We start from the raw sequence: 20,891 nt of genomic DNA, 5'->3' as shown, positions 1-20,891 counted from the left end.
GGGGCCATCCCAAGACTGAGGAAAGAAAAGCTAGGAAAGCAGGAATGTGAAAGGAGGTGAGTGGAAAGTAAAAAGGCACTGAAAACAAATGCAGTGGTGCGATCTCGGCTCACGGAAACTTCTGCCTCCTTAGGTTCAAGTGATTCTCATGCCTCAGCCTCCCGAGTAGCTGGGATTACAGGTGCCTGCCACCACACCCGGCTAATTTTTGTATTTTTAGTGGAGACAGGGTTTCACCATGTTGGCTAGACTGGTCTTGAACTCCTAACTTCAGGTGATCTGCCTGCCTCAGCCTCCAAAGTGCTGGGATTACAGGCATGAGCCACCATGCCCAGCCGATGTATGCATTTTTAATTGAACCATTAATCCTCCTCCCTAGTTCATGGCATATCATTATCATCCTTGTTATATATTTGGGTGGTAAAAGGTCACTTTTGTTTTATTTATGTATTTATTTCCTTTCATTTTCATTCCCCAATGCCCACCCCACATCCCCACTGGCAACAATTTTGTACACACAGGGGGCCATCCTGACCCCTCTCTCTTCACTCCTGCATGCAATAGCCCTGTCTGAACCCAGGAACCATTCCTCTACATAGATCTGTTATGTCTCTTCAAAGTGGTCATGCATCCTCCACGTCCAGGACAGGATATAGCTGGCTCCCTCCTAGGCCTTGCAGGAAGACTAGAATACGTTAAAACTTCTAGAGGGGCTTGTTAAGCCTAGAATGGACTTTTGCATAGATCACCCCACCTTGGACCCTGTAGAAAGGAAGTGCCGAAATCCCATTAGAAGTCATTTTCATCTGTAAATAAGTCCCTGACATGTTTTATTATTATGTTATTTTGAAGCCTATTACATTCCAGTATCATATTTTAATCTCCTAAAAAAGAGTTTGTCATAAATGTCCTACAGTGCATAATGTGCCTGTACTAATTTTTTTTTCCCAGAAAACGGTCTAAGTCTCTGGCTACCACATGTATAATAGTAATTATCATTCTTTATCTTTTATATTGCAGTTATCTCCTTTAGTCATTTCCTGATAATAAATCATTTTGTTTTGTCATTTCTATTACCTTGGGATACCAGAAACATGGGTAGATTTTTATTAACATAAAATAGTTGATTGACTCCTAATTATAGCATCCAAAGTGCAGACGTTTCAAATCTGGCTGTCATCCAGTCTGTCCCTGGATCTAAGGCAAAAAAACACTAAAAAATAAAATAAAGGAAATCTGGTTGTTTCATAGGAGTGTGTGTGCGTGTGCGTGTGTGTGCATGTGTGCGTTTGTGTGTGTGTGTTAAAAAATAATTTATATATCTAAATTATCCTGAGGCCAATTTAAAATAAACTTTTAGCATCAATCCTAATTTTCCCCTTTAATAAGACATTTATATCTTTTTCTTCTTTTTGTATTTAGAGACAAGGTCTCACTTTGTTGCCCAGGTTAGTCCTGAACCCTGAGCTCAAGGGATCCTCCTGCCTCAACTTGCCAAAGTGCTGGAGTTACAGGTGTGAGCCACCGCACCCAGCCAGATTTAAATCTTAATATGAACTAAATGACCCTTTCAGCCAGAACTGGCATCTTCCAGTAATTTCCCAAAATGACAAACACAAAGAGAAAGAGGCGAGGCACGCAACCCGTGTTCTCTAGGCCTTTTAGAAAACATGGAGTTGTTCCTTTGGCCACATATATGCCAATCTATGAGAAAGGTGATATTGTAGACATAAGGGAATGCATACAGTTCAAAAAGGAAGGTCCCACAAATGTTATCACGGCGAGACTGGAAGAGTCTATAGTGTTCCACAGCATGCTGTTGGCATTGTGGTAAACAAACAAGTTGAGGGCAAGATTCTTGCCAAGAGAATTAATGTGGGTATTTACTGAGCACAGCCACCATAGCATTATTAAGCGCAGCTGCCATAGCTTCCTGAAACGTGACGGAAAATGATCACAAAAAGAAGGAAGCCAATGAGGAAGGCATTTGGGTTCAACTGAGGCGCCAGCCTGCTTTACCCGGAGAAGTGCACTGTGTGAGAGCCAACGGGAAACAGCCTGAGCTGCTGGCTCTCTTCCCTATGATGAATTCATGGTATAATTGGTGTAAAAAAAATTAAAAGACCTCTGGACTGTTAAAAAAAAAAAAAAGGAAATAAAAAAGAAAAAGAAAACAACAACAAATAAATAAATAAATGCACCATGGCCAAAATTGCTAAACAATTTTTTCCAATCCCATTTATTTTGGTTTTCTAGAAATGTGAACATATGATAAGTTGTGTGGGAAGTTGTATGCGTGTGGTATTAGCAGGGGCAGCTTATTATTAAGATGTCTCTGGTGGTAGTAATATTTCTATGATATCATAGTTGGAAGTTATTTCATTGAAAAAGGTAAGATATTGTAAATAAGAGTTAAATCTATGGTTCTAAAAACCATGCCTGAAGACCAGCTCTTAAGGAATATGGGCTCTGAGGATCAGGACAGGAGAGAGGACAGCAATTGGTCCAGGAAGATGCTCTCCCATCCTGAGAGTCAGAGATGCCCTGTTGCCTTTGCAGTCCCCTCCATGTTAATCTAAAGTGTGGTTCCTAGGAAACTAAGGGGTTGTCACTGTCTAAGGGAGAGTTTAGATGTTTTATCAGATTAGAATTTAAATACTTGATCAATGGGTGCTAACATAATTAGGTCCTAACAAAATCGCAGGCAAACTCTAAATGAAGAAGTGCCTTTGTTGCTGCTGCCCTAATTGGGGTTTGGAGGTATCTCAGGACTCAAGCTGCGAGATCTTTCCTATCCAGGGCAGCTGTTATCTCACGAAGGATTTTTGTGCAAATTAGGGAAGGTCCTCCAGATAGACTGACAGAGCCTGCACCCAAGGTGCCTGGCCAGGAGCGTGGGGCCTGGGCTATAGCCCCCACCATAGCCTCCACAGTACATGTGGCTGTCCTTCTGTGTCAGTGTTCAAACAAGTTCTAGCCTCCCCCTGGACACCCCGTCTCCTTCCAGTGACTATCTTAAAGCTCAGTTCCCCTTTCCACCCTTCTGTAAAGTCACCAGTAATTCCATGTGGCTAAATCCAAGGAACTGGTTTTGTTCCTCATATTACTGCCCACTTAGGAAACTCTGACCCTGTGGATCACTCTCTCCTTAAAATGCTCTTCCCTCTGCCTCTGTGACGCCACACGCTCCTTGGGTTTCTCCTCCTACTCTCGTTTTTCCTCTTAGTTTGGGCTTCCTCCTTGCAACCATGTTTACATGTAAGCTTCACTCAAGCCTCAGTCCTGACCTTCCTCTCTTCCTATTCTAGACTCTTTCCATGACCTCAGATATCATTCCCACAGCCAGAGAAAGCCTTATTTCTCTATCTTCACATCCACCCCGGAGGGGACAGTACTGGATCACCTCCCCTGGCTGTCTCTCCACCATTTACCACTCTTTTCCAAAGACCAGGTAAATGAACCGACGGGGGGTTGGAGGTGGGGTTTGGGGAAAGGCTGCATAAGCTCTAGTGAGCCAAACTGGACGATACAGGTGGTCTGGCAATTTCACCAAGGGGCCTCTGCCTCTGCTGAGGGGAGGCCCATAGCTGAGTGGGAAGATTCAGTGCGGGGAAAGGTATTAGGAAGATTAGTGGTGTCTGCAGAGTCCCAGCTGCATTTTCCAATCCAACTGTATCAGTAATAAAGTTGATATTGATCCCTAGCTGTGGACTCATTCTACTTCTCAGTTGGTTCCAACTCATGGAGGGTAGATGATGTGTACCTCTACCACCACCCTCAAAACCCACACAGGGCCCAAAGCCCAGGAAAGCTTAAGGAACGGGCACAGGGATGGAGACTTAAGATACACCCAGTAAGAAGGATGCTTTGGACAGGAGGAGATTCTAGGTCCTTGACTTATTTAGGATACAGCAGTTTAATGAGACTGGTGTTGCAGGACCTCAGCAAACTCAGGCCTTTGCTATCTCAGTATACACAGGCTGTGCAGACTTTTGTAACTGATAGATCCAAGCAGGTGCAGCCAACATTAGAAGAATCGTTCAGTCACTTAAAACTTGCAGAGCTTCAGTGAATACATTCTTTAGATATCAGTAGTTGGGATACTTTTTTGTCGTGCCTACCATGCTTCTCAGGCAAGGATAGGCCAAAGGAAGCTAAGCTCCATGTGGACTACAGCTTCAGTTCTCAAACTCTCATATGCATAAGAGTCACTGAGTAAGCTTATTAAAATACAGTTTCCCGGGCTTCCACTCCATGATTGAGTAGGTCTGGGGTAAAACCTAGGAATTTGCATTTCTAACAAGTTCCTAGGTGATGCTACTGGTCTGAGGACCACTGGGTTAGAGTACACTAGCCTGTGTGGTTCTAGCCTTCCACGCATTCAATCAACTGCTCCAAATTCTCTTCCTATTTATGTTAGGTTGACCTGAATCCAATTTTAGGGCCAAGAAAAGAACTGTGGTAGAATTAATATCCTGATTCTGTACACTTACCTCCAGACTCCTAGAATCACCGTCAAAACCCATGGCATAGTTTAAAGTCCTCTGTAGATTTGTTACTTAACCCCGGCCATGGTTTTGATCAGAGACCCAGATTTGGAGGTTCAGCCACAGACGGTAGTGGCTTTTTATCAATGAACAGATAGAGAAACTGGGGCCCTTATTTTATAGGTGGCTGGCCATCTTTTGGGGCATTAATGAAAATGTTAGTAAAACCAAAGATTAAGAGGAATAGGCTGGATGGGGTGGCTCACACCTATAATCCCAGTACTTTGGGAGAACAAGGAGGGGAGACTGCATGCCTCCAGGAGTTTGAGACCAGCCTGGGCAACATAATGAGACCTCATCTCTAAAAAAATAAATAAATAATTAACCAGGAGTGGCTGTTTATGAATGCTTATAGTCTCAGCTACACAGGAGGCTGAGATGGGAGGATTGCTTGAGCCCGGGATATCAAGGCTGCAGTAAGCCATGATTGCACCACTGCACTTAGCCTGGGCACAGAGCAAGACCCTGTCTAAAAAAAAAAAAAAGGAAAAAACTGGCCAGGCGTGGTGGCTCATGCCTGTAATCCCAGCACTTTGGAAGGCTGAGGCAGGCAGATCACTTGAGGTCAGGAGTTTGAGACCAGCCTGGCCAACATGGCGAAACCCTGTCTCTACTAAAAATACAAAAATTAGCCAGGTGTGGTGGCACGTGCCTGTAATCCCAGCTACTAGGGAAACTGAGGTAGGATAGTCACTTGAACCCGGGAGATGGAGGTTGCAGTGAGCCAAGATCACGCCCCTACACTCCAGCCTGGGCAACAGAGCAAGACTCCATCTCAAAAAAAAAAAAGAAACCAAAAAACCAAAAATGAATAGTAAAAAGACCTGTGGCAAGAGCATACTGTCTCCAAGAATCAACGAGGAGCTGAACTGGTTGAGACATGTTGACCTTGAAGTCAGAAAGAGGGCAGTTGGAGAGAAAGCGAAGTAATGCAGCTAGGCTGATAATGGGGGAAGGGAGGACAGCAGGGGAAGAAGCCTGGGGTTCAGCCAGAGACACACCTGGGTTGTTTGCAGCCAGTGTCCATTCTGACTGGCTAAAGCTGAGCCTTACCACCACTGCCATGTAGAGGGAAGGATTTCCTTAAGAGAAATGTTTTGAACATGAAGGCAAGACTAGTCCAATCTAAAAGGCAAAGGGAGATATGCTTGGACCCAACCGCTCTGAAATAAGGTATTATTAATAGAGACTTTTTTCCTTTGGCTACTATTAGGCCAGAAAGGGTGACTCGGGTCCAAAGAACTCCAATAAAAAAGGAGAGATTTCAGAGAAGAGAATGGAATAATCTACACACCTACCCCACCCTCAACCAGGGAGCATAGTTCCAGGAAGCTCTTGAGAGGTCCTCTCTTAAAAGGTCAGATAAGGAGTCAACAGTAAGTTTAATTGGGGAAATCACTCTTTAAAGACTACGACAGTTATACCAGGTAGTCGTGCAACTGTGGCTGGATTTGGGGAGGGAGGTCTGGGAAGATGGGCACAGAATGTGTCCGGCATTACCAGTGAGTTTCAAGGTGGTTCAATTAGAATACTACAGGTAGGAATGTAGGCATGGTATGTACCTTGAGCGGACATACCCAGGAAACTTTTGGAGGGGCCCTTTCAGAGAAGGCACAGGAAGATGAAGTGAGCTGCAGTGAACCAGGCAGGACGGTGGTAGATGGAGTCCAGGCCCAGGTTAGATAATTGGTCCAAAAGGACAAAACCACCTGCAAGAAGGAAGAAGGACAAGATATGTTTCAACAGTCATGTTGTTGGCAGATTCAAAACTTCATAATTTCATACTGCTCACTATGGTGTACCCCATGAAGCAGAACTTAAGGAGTATATAAGAAAAACAAATGTCCTGACTCAAAAACAAAGGGAAATAAAGATGAAAACACCAATCAGTACAGCAAACAGTGCTGGCTGACATGCGATAAAGGAGGAAATGGTCAACCAAAGAAGCAAGGTAAAATGTGAAAGACTCGACTACCCTGTCCTGAAAAGAGAAGTGGAACAACAGAGGCATACTTCTCAGTAAAAGACAGAACATAAGGTAATCTGCTGCTGCCTTTGACACAGCTTTAATCCTCAAGGCAGAGAAAGGCAGTGCTCTGTGGACCAGCACATGGCAGAGATATTTGTCCTCACCAGATCTTAGTGAAAAGCCTCAGAGGCACAGACAAACATGTACTAAGAACCTTCTATGTGCCAGGTACTGTTCTAGGCACTGGGAGTACAGCAGTGAACAAAATGAAGACCTCTGCCCCTGGGAACATACATTCCATAGCAGCTTCATTTGAGGAATCCACTACTAGTGATTCTCCAGATTAAACAAGTGAGAAAACTGCCCCAAGAGGCAGGTATCATAGCCTTATGAAAATCCAGGCAACGGCCGGGCATAGTAGCTCACACCTGTAATCCCAGTACTTTGGGAGGCCAAGGCGGGCAGATCATTTGAGGGCAGGAGTTCAAGACCAGCCTGGCCAACGTGGCAAAGCAAAACCGTCTCTACTAAAAATACAAAAATCAGCCTGGCGTGGTGGCGTGCACCTGTAATCCCAACTACTTGGGAGGCTGAGGCAGGAGAATCGCATGAACCAGGGAGGTGGAAATTCCAGTGAGCCGAGATTGCGCTACTGCACTCCAGCCTGGGTGACAGGGCGAGGGCAATCGCTCCTAGGCATTCAAAAGGGGTGATAAATATTTAGGAATTTTGCATGGCACAACCTTAACAGCTTAAAATCTTCCACAGTAAGAGTATTTACACCAAAGAAATGAGAAAACATTGCCAATCAGGGCTTATTCATTTATTTATTTGAGAGAGCCAGTTTACAAGCACACCATTCCAATGGCTGCTTACGAGGGGACATGGGGCTGTGTTCCTGGCTTGACAGGGACATAGGGGAAATGGAAATTAAGGGGCTTTAAATCTACAGAATGGGGAAGAAAGGATTCTCCAGTAACTTTTTTTTTTTTTTTTTTTTTGAGATGAAGTCTCGCTCTGTCACCCAGGCTGGAGTGCAGTGGCTGGATCTCGGCTCACTGCAAGCTCCGCCTCCTGGGTTCACGCCATTCTCCTGCCTCAGCCTCCCGAGTAGGTGGGACTACAGGCACCCGCCACCATGCCTGGCTAATTTTTTGTACTTTTAGTAGAGACAGGGCTTCACCGTGTTAACCAGGATAGTCTCAATCTCCTGACCTCGTGATCCACCCGCCTCAGCCTCCCAAAGTGCTGGGATTACAGGAGTGAGCCACCATGCCTGGCCCCAGGATTCTCCAGTAACTTCTAAAGCATCACTGAAAATTTCTAAATTTTGCAAGAGGCCAGGAAGGTTTCGATTTCCAGACATGCCCTAGGCCATAATTAACTTCTTGATGAAAGACTTCTCCTAACACAGTGTAAAGTTCACCAGTCAAGAACTACAGAAAACCGACATAGATTGAGAGGTATTAAGACAAGGCTGATACCTAAAAGTTTTTTCTTTTCTTTTCTGTTTTCTCTACTTCCCACAGATACTACTGGGCCTCTGCTAGGCTTGTTAGCTGGTGCCAATACTATGTGTGTATTCTGGGATTCTGGGGACTTTATTTTGATTGGTGAAGTAGATGTTCATATGATTTTTGTCTGTTCATCAACTGAACCTCTTTCCCCTCCTTAAAAGTCTTGGTGGGAGGCAGAGCCTATCCCCTTTTATAGAAGCATAAAATGTCACTTACTTTCCCAGTTTCCCTTGCAGTCATGTGGCCAAGATGCAGCCATGTGACCAAGGCTCAGCCAGCGAGATGGACCCACTCTGGACTTTGAACCAGGAATCAGCAATGCACAGATGAGGCCCAACAGAGAATTCCCCATGATGATGGGGACACCGCTCAGTTGCCAACAATGCCTTCTGCAGACTAGTTCACAGGTCATACTATGCAAAGCCAGGTTTTCCTGTCTTCCCTGTAATTCCCCCAACTACCCAATGGACTATGGATAAATTCCTTCTTTGCTTAAATCAGGCAATGTTGGTTTCTGTGGCTCATAACCTAGAATCAGGACTGATATAACTGGTCTAACTGCTGTAGGGGCCAGCAGATTAGTTCATGTTTTCTAAGTCGGGCGTGGGGCTGGTGCTGGGATAATCTTCTCTGTCCTTTTAACCCTATGGACTCTAAAAGTGCAACACACAAGAGACATTGGCTGCAGTCACTGAGTGAAGGCCCTGGGCTGAGGCTGAACGGTATGCGAGTGCAGGAGATCTTCGTGGACTTTAATATCCTTAGTCTTTACCTTATAAGAGAAAGGAAATTTGATTCAGGGGGCATACCTCCTTGGGAATGTATTTAATAACATACTATTAAGAAGGGGAAAAATGCCAGCTAAACTTTGACAAAATGCTCTTTTGTCACTTAAAATGTTTATACTTCATTAACAACCTCTTTCAGACTTACTTGGACATAGATTTGTATCATAGATTGCTCTTGTGCATGCACAAAAAGGAAAATAGAAGCAAAATAACGTAAAGTACTCTTAGAAGCTCTTTATATTAGGAATCCAAATATTCTGAATCATCTTTGCTTTCAAAGTTGAACAAGTTTTTTTTGTTTGTTTTTATTTTTAGACAGAGTTTCATTGTTGTCACCCAGGCTACAGTGCAATGGCCCAATCTCAGCTCACTGCATCCTCCACCTCCTGGGTTCAAGCGATTCTCCTGCCTCGGCCTCTCGAGTAGCTGAGATTACAGGAGCCCGCCACCACACCTGGCTAATTTTTGTATTTTTAGTAGAGACAGGGTTTCACCATGTTGGTCAGGCTGGTCTCGAACTCCTGACCTCAGGTGATCCACATGCCTCAGCCTCCCAAAGTGCTGGGATTACAGGCATGAGCCACCATGCCCAGCTGAAAGTTGGATAAGTTTTTATTGAATATCTTTTTTCCCCCCTAAGACATAGTTCACACAAGCCTGTAACATACTCCGAATACAGATTTTTCTATATAGGACCTCAATTTTGGATGATATTCCAAAAGGTTTAAGTTTTTTATTTTGAAATAATTTTGGATGCATAATGAGTATAGAGTTCTCATGTGCTCAGCTTTTCCCCATGTTCTGAATCACTTTTTGAAAACTAAGATATAATTCACACACCATAAAATACATCGCTTTGAAGTGTACAATTCAGTGTTTTTAGTGCATTCACAAAGTTGTACAACTATCACCACTATCTATTCTAGAACATTTCTCTTGATTCCTTTTTAAATTAAAATCCTTCAAGGGAATATTCCAGAACATTTCTATCACTCCCCAAAGAAACCCTGTATCTATTAGCAGTCACTCCCCGTTCCACTCCTCCTGCTCCCCCAGCCCCTGCAACCACTCATCTTTCTTTCTGACTGAATCACTTTTTAATTCAGAATGGCCTGTGTGCATCTCAGTGTCACTCTCTGTGTCACCAAGAGCACTGATGATAGAGCATTTTATAGCAGAGTGCTTCGTTCTGTCTGCAGGATTTTCTTCCAAGTTGCTGGTATCTGTTCTTAAAGTTTTAACACACATGTGCAGACAATGACAACTCCATCGTAACTGCAGCCTGGATGATGAGACTGTAATATGAATACCAATTTCAGAGAGGTTAAAATACGAAAAATTGCCAGGCATGGTGGTGGGTGCCTGCAATCCCAGCTGCTCGGGAGGCTTAGGTGGGATAATATCTTGAGCCCAGGAGTTCAAGACCAGCCTGGGCAACATAGCAAGACGTAGTCTCTTAAAAAAAAAATGTGGGGGAAGAAAATGAACAAGGACATCTTAGAATCAATAAACACTGTAATAAAAGTAGGTTATTTAGGACATTTCCATTTTATTGGCATTGTATCACTGTCAGACAGCATATTGTCATACATTTCTATTATCATTTGATCTACTTCATATCTTCTGGTGAGCCAATTGGATGCTACAGCTGAGGACATACGAGATTAAGAAATAGGACAGTGATGAGTTTTCACCCCATGGTGCAGTAGGCATTGATAATTTAATTAAAGAATGGTTCTGCTCCCACTTCACAGCCTTTTTGGAACAAAGGCTAACTACCCATGAGTGGTTGAAGAAAAAATTCAAAAGAGCAATGGATTTTATGGAGAGAGAGGTGGAGGTGAGCCTTATAAAATGGGAGCAGGGTAGCAGGTCTCCAAGGCTCACCTCAGGGAAGTTCACTGGTAGGACAGCAGAATAATGCCTCTTGTCCTCTCTCCAGCCCTCATTAGCTGTGCTGGTAATTTCTGAATGGCCCACTCTCCACTCTTGTCTGCCCTGCTGTGTGCCCGGGCAGGCTGACTGCTGCAGACTACATTCCCTACTCATGACAGTCCTCTGGCTTCTGGTGGGTTTCATCGATAGGAGGGAGTTATAAGTGGGGAAGAGCGAGTAGACAGGATGATATTTACCTGTCCCCACAGCCCACACTCACACCTGGCCAGTCAGTTTTGGCTCTGGCTTCTTTCCTCTTCCACATTCCTGTTGAGCAGCATCTCTGCCTGCCTTGGCAACAGCTCCCACTGAGTTACAGTAACAGCTCCCACCCCTTGTACCTACTAGAACTTCCTAGTATCTAGTTCCTGGATGCATCTGCATCCCCTGTTGGTACTTTTAACCTTGCCCACACCTCCGCAAGGTGTGGACATGGTTAAAGGTGGTGTCCCTTTGCTAAACTCTCTTCAGGTTCCACTTTGAATGTACCATCTGTTTCCTGTTGGAACACTCAGTCCTTCCCGAAGTGGGTGACTCACAGACAGCTGAGTGCCTCTCTCTCCTCTCCTCTCCCTTCCTCTCTGGGTTGGTGCCCCTGTACCAGGCACCCAGTCCTCTCTCCTACGTAATGCAATCTTACTGGGCCAGGCTCTGTTCTGCAATAGGGAGGTCCGCAGTTGGGGGCTGTATTAGGCCATTCCTGCGTTCCTATAAAGAAATACTGGAGACTAGGTAATGTATAAGAAATGAGGTTTCATTGGCTCATAGTTCTGCAGGCTGTACAGTGCTAGCATCTGCTTCTAGGGAGGCCTCAGGAAGCTTTTACTCACCGTGGAAGGGGAAGCAGGAGCAGGCACGTTACATGGAGGAAACAGGAGTGAATGGGGGTGGAGTGGGGGGGAGTGATGGTGCCACACACTTTCAGACCATATCTCCTGAGAATGAACTCACTATGAGGACAGCACCAAGCCTTGAGGGATCCACCCCCATGACCCAAATACCTCCCACCAGGCCCCCCTTCAACACTAGGGATTACATCTCAACATGAGATTTGAAGGGGACATCCAAACTATATCAGGGCCAATAGGTGAAATTCAGGGGGAGATATTAAAAAGCCTAATTTTGTCTACGGATAAAAGATCCATTCTATAATCCAGTTTAACCAATTAAAAAATTGATACTTTTGATTCCTAAGATCAATATCTAGTTCTCAGCTGCTTCTGCACTCGGAATGTATGGGACATCATTCATTGGTTCCCTTAAATCCCAACAACCACTCCCAAATGTATATCTCCAGTTTCAGACTCATATAGACAGCTGTCTTGTTGTTCCACAGGCTCCTCATTGAACATACTCACAGCAAACTCATAATCTTCCTCTTTCTACCCTCAAACGTGGGGCTCCTCCAGTGTTTCCTGTTTCATTCTATGTTACCACGCTCCATACTGTTGCTCATGCCCAAAACCTGAAAGTCATTCTTGACACCTTCTTCTTCATCCTTGTATATATGAATTTTCAGATATGGTAGATCCTATGAACAGATCATTTATCCAATCCATCCACTTCTCTCCACCATCATAGCTATACCCCAGTACAAGCCATCATCAACTCTTGCCTGGACATAGCATTAACTTACAGTTCTATGAGCTCAGCTCTCTTCTTCCCTGATCTCTCAACCATTCTTCAATCAGTATCCAAGGCCTTTCACATGTTTTAAAATCAAATCTGAGCAAGATATTCTCCTGCTTAGAAGCTTTTAGGGCTCCCAACTGGTCATATGATAAAGTCCATTGGGAATGAGAGTAAAAGGGAAAAAAAAGCTTTTTTTAAGGATCAAGTCCAAGGGCTGGCTCACCATAGCTTAAAAGGCCCTTCAAGATCTTGCCCCTGGCTTGCCTCATGAAGAACTAATTCATCTTCACACACAGCACTCCAGACACACTGGCCTTCTCTATTCCTTTAAACGCCTTGCTCCTCCCCACCTCAGAACATCAAACATTCCATTCCAGTTCCATCTGCCGAGAAAACTCCACCCATCAGCTCCCATATCCCCAGCCCGGCCCTTTCATTCCTTGCCTGGGCTCCAGCTCCTGCACTTGTCCTGTGTAACACTTGTCATCATTATCGATATGTGGTCACTTTCTATGTGGTCAAGTCCTCTAGACCTGAAGCTCCTTCCGAATTGGAACTGTGTCTACTTTGTTCACTTCTAGGTCTCAGGGCCTAGCACACAGCCTGCCTTGTGGTGGTTGTTTAATACACATCTGTTGAATGAATGAATGATGTTGAGCCCATAGTTTTTTCACTTTGAGCCTCAGTTTCTTCATCTGTTAAGCTAGAGGAAGTGAGGTTTCTTCCAGTGTGAACATTTCGTGATTTTATGACTGCAAAGCACTTCTTTGAACACCAAAATTGCTCAGTTGAAGATAACATGGTTAAAGAGGAAATTCTTTTTTTTTTTTTTTTTTCAAATTTTAACCATTGAAGTCTCAGTCATAAAGAGGAAATCCTTGAGACAACTCTGCTGCTCCCACCTGTCCATGGTCTACTGGGAAATACAACATACACAACAGTCTCACAGGTCAAAAGGCACCTCTGCTTCCAAGAGTTTATCCCCTCTCTCTCAAGAAAGTTAAGTTACAGATGTGGCCTGATGTTTCTAGCTACCCTTCTGGTGCACATGAGACAATCCATAAAACCTCCAAACTTAAAATAACAGAAATGTATTGTCTCACAGTTCTAGAGGCCAAAAGCCTGAAAGCAAAGTGTTGGCAAGGCCATGCCCCCTCCCTTACTGAGACATCCCAGATTCTGATGGCACAAACAGGGATGGATTTCAAATTTGTGAGCTTTATCATTTTCTTCTTTTGGGGGTGGTGGGTGTTACTAGAATCTTTACACATTATATTGTTTTAAAAAGTTTTTAAGTGGAAACAAACTAAAGAAACAAAAAGTAGCCCTCTCTAGAATCTCAGATGTAGTTAGTTAAGATGATATCAGGCTGGGAGTGGTGGCTCACACCTGTAATCCCAGCACTTTGGGAGGCCGAGGTAGGGGGATCACCTGAGGTCAGGAGTTTGAGACCAGCCTGGCCAACACGGCAAAACCCCATCTCTAACAAAAAATACAAAAATTAGCTGGGCGCGGTGGCAGGCGGCTGTAATCCCAGCTACTCGGGAGGCTGAGGCAGGAGAATTGCTTGAACCCAGGAGGTGGAGGCTGCAGTGAGCCGAGATTGCACCATTGCACTCCAGCCTGGGAGACAGAGCAAGACTCCGTCTCAAGAAAAAAAAAAAAAAAAGATGAGATCATACTGAATTAGTGTATGACTGGTGTCCTTACAAGAAGAGACAAAACACAGACACAGACACAGACACAGAGGGAAAAAGACCACATAAACACAGAGGCAGAGATTTGAGCTGTGCTGCTACAAGCCAAGGAACACCTGAGGCTACTAAAAGCTGGAAGAGGAAAGGAAGCATCCTCCTCTAGAGCCTTGGAGGGGGCATGGCCTTGCCAACACTTTGCTTTCAGGCTTTTGGCCTCTAGAACTGTGAGACAACACATTTCTGTTATTTTAAGCCACCTAGTTTGTGATACTTTGTTACAAAAGTGATGTATCAACCTTTAGGAATTTATTCCTCTAGAGCACAGGGTGGCAAACTATAGCCCATGGGCCAAATCCAGCCCACTGCCTGATTTTGTATGACCCATGAACTAGGAATTATTTTTTTCAGAATTAACATTTGCAGTCAATCTGATGATAGGAAACACTTAACTTTAAACATCACTTAAACAAAATATTATCCCCCGAAAAGGAATCTGTCTTCTCATTAGTAGACTTCTATTACAAAAAAATTGTACTAAATTATTGCTAAATTTTTAATTTCATCAATTTAAAATGTGCAGAAGTTTGTTTTCTCTTGTTATATGAGGACCTACATAATATCCATAATTTTGCCTCTTGGCCCACTGATACAGTTTTTCTGTGTCCCTACCCAAATCTCTTCTTGAATTGTACTTCCCATAATCCCCACCTGTTGTGGAGGGACCCAGTGGGAGGTAATTGAATCATGGGGGCAGTTAGCCCCAGGATGTTCTCATGAGAGTGAGTGAGTTCTCACAGATCTGATGGTTTTATAAGGGGCTTTTCCCCCTTTGCTCAGCACTTCTCCTTCCAGAAGCCATGTGAAGAAGGATGTGTTTACTTCCCCTTCTGCCATGATTGTAAGTTTCCTGAGGCCTCGCCAGCTGTGCTGAACTGAGTCAAGTAAGCCTCCTTCCTTTATAAATTACCCAGTCTCAGTTAGGTCTTTAGAAGCATTATGAGAATGGACTAACACACCCACAAATCCTAAAGAAGTTTCTTTTTTAAAAAATAGAGACAGAGTCTCTGTTGCCCAGGCTGGAGTGCAGTGGTGCTGATTATAGCTTACTATAACCTCCAATTCCTGGGTTCAAGGAATCCTCCCACTTCAGCCTCCCAAGTAGCTAGAATTACAGGCACAGGTTACCATACCCAGCTAATTTTTAAAAAATTTTTTGTAGAGATGGGGTCTTGCTATGTTGCCCAGGCTGCAAAATATTTTCTATGTGGCCTACTAGAGAAAAAGTTTGCTGAACTCTTCTCTAGAGGAATCTCAGTGTCACCTACACATTTAGCCAGGGAATTTCTAAGCATAAGTAGAAACATTTTTATTATGATAAAAAGGATCTATTTTTAATGTTTTCATCTTATATAATTTTCCAGTTACTTTTTTTATAACAGCTTTGAGATATAATTCACACACCATGCAATTCATCTTGCAGTTCATCCATTTAAAGTATACAATTTAATGGATATTAGTAAATTCAGTTTTACAACCATCATTACAATTAATTTTAGAACATTTTCAGCACCCCATAAAGAAATCCCTTAGTAGTCAGACCCCATGTACCCCCAGCCCCAGGCAATCACTCATCTATTTTCTGTCTATGGATTTGCCTACTCTGGACATTTCATATACATTTTCCATATCACTTTTCTGTATTTGCTTTGACTGACCTTAATTTTTATTTATGTCCTTTTAATACTTTAAAACAAGAATCAATACTGTAAGTGTGAGTCTTAGGAGTCTTTGACACCTCTAACATCCTATCTTTTCCATCATGAAATTTATCCCACAGATAGGGTCCCATTGGCTACATTTCCCTTACAGAAATGTTAAATGATTGAATATCCAAAGGCCAAGAAAGTGGTACCCAGTGCATAGGAGTCCTCAATCTCCCAGCTTGTAGCTTTTTGAGTTGCTAAGTTATGATGTCAGGAATCAGCCCAAATATCTGTCATAGCTTATAGATAATATGAATCTCTGAGATGGGAAGAAAAAGTGGTAAAAAGAGAATTGCTTGCACAAATTGCTCTTGAGAAATATGGCATAGTGTTTAAATATTTCATTTTAACTAAAGTATTCTTTCAGAATCGAGATTTTTTTTTTAAACCATGCTTGGCCTCACCAATAATTATTTGCTTTTATTATTGCTAACAGGTCCTCCGACTGGAAACTACCACTTCATCTTGATGGTTATAGTAATTAGTTATAATGACTTTTAACGAGTCCTTGAGTTCTTTCCTTAAAGAGCCATAGCATTTAAATCACCTCATCTACTGTTCCGGTTATCTACTGCTGCATAACAATCCACCCCAAAGCTTACTGGCTTAAAACAACAACAATCATTTTATTATCTCATGGTTTCTGTGCGTCAGGAATTCAGGAATAGCTCCACTGAGTGGTTCTGGCTTAATGTCTCACATGCAGTGGCAGGAGATGGAAGAGCAGGCATTGGGAGAGCTTGGGATGTCAGGGCCTCTCCATGTGATCTGTTTACATGAATTAGTTTGTGCTTCCTCACAGCATGGTGGTCTCAGGGTAGTAATGCTTCTTAGACAGTGGCTCAAGGCTCTAATGCAGGGTCCAGAGAACCAGGGAGAATCTGCACCACCTTTTTTGACTGAGTTTGGAAGGTCACACAGAATCATTTCTGCCATACCCTACTGGTCAACTAGTCATTAATGTCTGGCCCAAATTCACAGGGAGGGCCACAAAGTTCACCTCGTCATGGTGGGGAAGATCAAGGAATTTGCAGGTATGTTTTAAAACTAAAATTAGCTGGGCCTGGTGGCATGCACCTAATGTGGTCCCAGCTACTTGGTGGGCTAAGGTGGGAGGACTGCTTGAGCCCGGAAGGTGGAGGCTGCAGTGAACGGTGATTGCACCACTGCTCTCCTGCCTGGAGATAGAGCAATACCCTGCCTTGAAAATAAATTAATTTAATTAAATAATGTTTTAAAACTGCTACAAGCTGTGCAGAAACATTCTTTGGTTTACGCAATAATTACTCTGGCAAGAGACATTTCTGTCTTCCGTTTACTTCCTTGTTTTTCTTCTCTTTCTTCTGTAAATGATCCCGTTTAAGTGTTTACAAATTTGAAGATTTCGGCTCTAAATATTTTGTTTGTTTTATACGTGTTCTGTATATAGACCAATTCTTGTGCCAGGCCCAAATATTTCCGGCTGCTCTGTTCTGCTCTGCCTACTTCCTGTTTGGTTGACTTTGATTTCCTGTCCTCTGTCAAAGGGATACATTAAAGTTATAAACTTCCATTTTGACCTAGGCACTGTGTTCTATTTCTGACTCCGCCAGTGGTCTTGAGCAACAGCACACATACGGTAACTGTTAAGTATAATACAGGAAGTGAAAATTAAAGTACTATGTCTTAAGATTGATAGAATTAAATGCTCAGTTTAAGGAAATACATGGTTGAGACCATTTTTCAGGAGCTCAGACCTCAGCCAGACTGAGTCTCTCTTTTAGGGATAGTTGGATCTCTCTTATTTTCGGCTGCAAATAACAGGAAACTCAACTGGCTTACATCATAATGGAATATTTATTATCTCATATAACAAGGAGTCTGAGGTAGGATGGTTCCAATTCAGCAGCTAATCATGTCACCAAAAACTCAGATTCCTTCCAGCTCTTTCTGCTCTAACATCTTCAGCATAGTGGCTTTATTTTTATTTTTTGAGAAAGGGTCTCACTCTGTCACCAGGCTGGAATGCAGTGGCATAATCTTGGCTCACTGCAACCTGCACCTCCCAGGTTCAAGCAATTCTCGTGCCTCAGCCTCCCAAGTAGGTGGGATTGCAGGCATGCACCACCATGCCTGGCTAATTTTTGTATTTTTAGTAGAAACGGGGTTTGGCCATGTTGACCAGGCTGGTCTTGAACTCCTGGCCTGAAGTGATCTGCCTGCCTTGGCCTCCCAAAGTGCTGAGATTACAGGCATGAGCCACTGTGCCCAGCCCATGGTGGCTTTATTTTTAACTCATGGTCTTAAAATGGCTTCTATGGTTTACTTATCACATGCAGACACAGCAAAGTCTAGTGAATTCCTGGGTGTCCCTTTTTATGAGTGGGAAAAAAACCCCAAAAAACTATTTCAGTTTGTTTGAGCTGCCATAACAGAGTATTGGAGACTGAGTAATTTATAAAGAACAGAAATTAATTTTCTCACAGTTCTGGAGGGTGGGAAGTCCAAGATCAAGGTGCCGACATCTTGCAAAGACCTTCTTGGTGTGTTATCACATGGCAGAAGGGTAAAAGCGCAAGAGAGCTCCCCCTTCAACCTTGAGTCCTTTTATAAGGGCCCTAATCCCATCCATGAAGGCACCACCCTTATGACTTAATCATTTAAAGGCCCCACCTCTTAATATTATCACATTGGGAATTAGGCTTCCAACACATGAATTTTGAGGGACACATTAAAACCACAGCAAAAGCCTATTCCAGGCTGTACACGGAATCCCAGAACTTTGGGAGGCCAAGGCAGGTACATCACCTGAGGTCAGGAGTTTGAGACCAGCCTGGCCAACATGGTAAAACCCCGTCTCTACTAAAAATACAAAAATTAGCCAGGCGTCATTGCACATGCCTGTAGTCCCAGCTACTCAGGAGGCTGAGGTATTGAGAATCACTTAAACCTGGGAGGTGGAGGTTGCAGTGAGCCGAGATTGTGCCACTGCACTCAAGCCTGGATGACAGAGTGAGGCTCTGTCTCAAAAAAAAAAAAAGTAATGGGACCAAGATTATTTCAAAAGTCTAAGGCAAAAAAAGTATTCAAAATATACCCAATAATAGGAAAGTATAAGTTTATTATTTATAATATTGATCTATCACTTTTTTTTTTTGAGATGGAGTCTCGCTCTGTTGCCCAGGCTGGAGGGCAGTGGTACGATCTTGGCTCACTTCAACCTCCACCTCCCGGGTTCAAGCAATTATCCTGCCTCAGCCTCCCAAGTAGCTAGGATTACAGGTGTGCACCACCACTCCTGGCTAATTTTTTATATTTTTGGTAGAGACAGGGTTTTACCAGGCTGGCCGGGCTGGTCTCAAACTCCTGACCTCAAGTGATCTCCCCACCTCAGCCTCCCAAAGTGCTGGGATTACAGGCATTAGCCACCACACCTGACCTGATCTATCACTTTTAATTAAGCACTAAGTAAAAATAAAGATGTATACATTTACTATGAAAATGAAAACATTTCAGCTGGGCGTGGTGGCTCCCAAAGCCTGTAATCCCAGCACTTTGGGAAGCAGAGGCGGGTGGATCACGAGGTCAGGAGATTGAGACCATCCTGTCCAACACAGTGAAACCTTGTTTCTACTAAAAATACAAAAAAAATAAAATTAGCTGGGCATGGTGGCACGTGCCTGTAATCCCAGCTACTTGGGAGGCTGAGGCAGGAGAATCGCTTGAACCAGGGAGTCAGAGGTTGCAGCGAGCTGAGATTATGCCACAGCACTCCAGCCTGGTGACAGAGTGAGATTTTGTCTTAAAAAAAAAAAGAAAGGAAAAGAAAATGAAAACATTTCATCTGGAATATCCAAAACTAGGTTTAATATATTTTAAATCTCATTAGACTTTTTGATAGTTTGCTGTAAATATTATTACATGAAAGTTATGCTTGTCTTCAATTTCAGTGGTGTAAGATATCTAAATACAAGCCTGTTTTTTTTTTTTTTGAGACAGAGTCTTGCTCTGTCACCAGGCTGGAGTGCAGAGGCACGATCTCGGTTCACTGCAAGCTCCGCCTCCCGGGTCCATGCCATTCTCCTGCCTCAGCCTCCCAAGTAGCTGGGACTACAGGTGCCCGCCACCACACCTGGCTAACAATTTGTATTTTTAGTAGAGACAGGGTTTCACCGTGTTAGCCAGGATGGTCTTGATCTCCTGACCTCGTGATCCACCCGCCTTGGCCTCCCAAAGTGCTGGGATTACAGGTGTGAGCCACCACGCCCAGCCCAAGCCTGTTTTTTTTTATGCAATAACTTAGAAAGCCCAACCTCCTGCTCATAATTTCCTACTTTTCCAATTTTTCAACTCCCTGGTTACATAAGATCTGTTCTTTAAGCTGATTAGGACCTACAAGGCTTGGAACCATTCCCAGTTTCCTAGGATATCTATTCTCTAGACAATTTCCTTCCTTATAGTGCTCAGTATAAAATCCAGGTTGGGCCCGATGGCTCACACCTATAATCTCAGCATGGTGGGAGGTCTAGGCAGGATTGCTTGAGCCCAGGAGTTTGAGACCAGCCTGGGCAACATAGGGAGACCCCATCTCTACAAAACTAATTTTAAAATTAGCCAGGTGTGGTGGCTTGTCCCTGTAATCCCAGCTACTCATGATGCTGAAGCAGGAGAATCACTTGAGCCCAGGAATTTGAAGCCACAGTGAGCCGTGACTGTGCCACTGCAGGGTGACAGCTGGTCTCTAAAAGAAAAAAAAAAATCTACGGCAAATGTAATATAATGTCAAGCGAAAAAAAAAATCCAGGCTACCAAAGTTTATGTATATATGATATATAGTGATATAAAATATATAATAAAAGTTACACGAGGATATACTCCAAATCACTACTCTTGGTTATTTTTTGCATAGGGGTTGGTCATTTTACTTGACTTTCATTTTCTCTGCTTTAATTTTTTTACCATGATCAAATAATAGCAGAATAAACCAAAGCCCGCATATGAAAAAGCTCTAGAAGACATCACATACACACATACTCACACATGCACATAGGTGATGTCTATATT

General features: G+C 43.3%; 1 long non-coding RNA gene across 2 annotated transcripts; it reads right to left on the bottom strand.

Moving 5' to 3' along the window:
- Window positions 1-5,905: 5,905 nt before the first annotated feature.
- Window positions 5,906-18,841, bottom strand: LOC134732490 (uncharacterized). Of its 2 annotated transcripts, none has more exons than XR_010115725.1 (2): window positions 18,312-18,841; window positions 5,906-6,256 (listed from the first exon to the last, which is right to left on the bottom strand). It is a non-coding gene; the product is annotated as an uncharacterized lncRNA (long non-coding RNA). The 2 variants fall into 2 exon arrangements; XR_010115724.1 differs by lacking the exon at window positions 18,312-18,841 and adding an exon at window positions 12,612-13,773.
- Between the last annotated feature and the right edge of the window lie 2,050 nt (window positions 18,842-20,891).

Source organism: Symphalangus syndactylus, chromosome 14 (assembly GCF_028878055.3).
Source record: "Symphalangus syndactylus isolate Jambi chromosome 14, NHGRI_mSymSyn1-v2.1_pri, whole genome shotgun sequence".
NCBI classification, from domain to species: domain Eukaryota; kingdom Metazoa; phylum Chordata; class Mammalia; order Primates; family Hylobatidae; genus Symphalangus; species Symphalangus syndactylus.
This window is presented reverse-complemented; position numbering and strand designations above follow the sequence as displayed.